The sequence below is a fragment of the Electrophorus electricus genome, chromosome 4, assembly GCF_013358815.1.
Source record: "Electrophorus electricus isolate fEleEle1 chromosome 4, fEleEle1.pri, whole genome shotgun sequence".
NCBI lineage: Eukaryota > Metazoa > Chordata > Actinopteri > Gymnotiformes > Gymnotidae > Electrophorus > Electrophorus electricus.
The window spans coordinates 26,364,797-26,365,080 of record NC_049538.1 but is presented as its reverse complement, the minus strand read 5'-3'; positions in this window follow the sequence as shown (position 1 = coordinate 26,365,080).

The window sequence follows — 284 nt, the reverse complement described above, 5'->3', positions numbered from 1 at the left end:
TTGTAGACCTGTAACCACACTAATGTTTAACTAACTACTATCCAGAAGCTTTAATGCGCGCTCCATTTTTATAAATTGTTTATAGCAACAGTCGCCTGATCGTAACTATGGGAACCACATGTTTGCGGCAGTGCATGTCCCTAGTGAAGAAATTAGCAAATAAATTAATCTGATATGATTGTTTTCTTGTTGTTCTTTGTATGTTTGTTTGTTAGTTTTCTGATTCTCGGTAAAGGAGATTTATTGGTTCTCCGTTCGTGATTTTGAACTAGTGATCGCGCTGC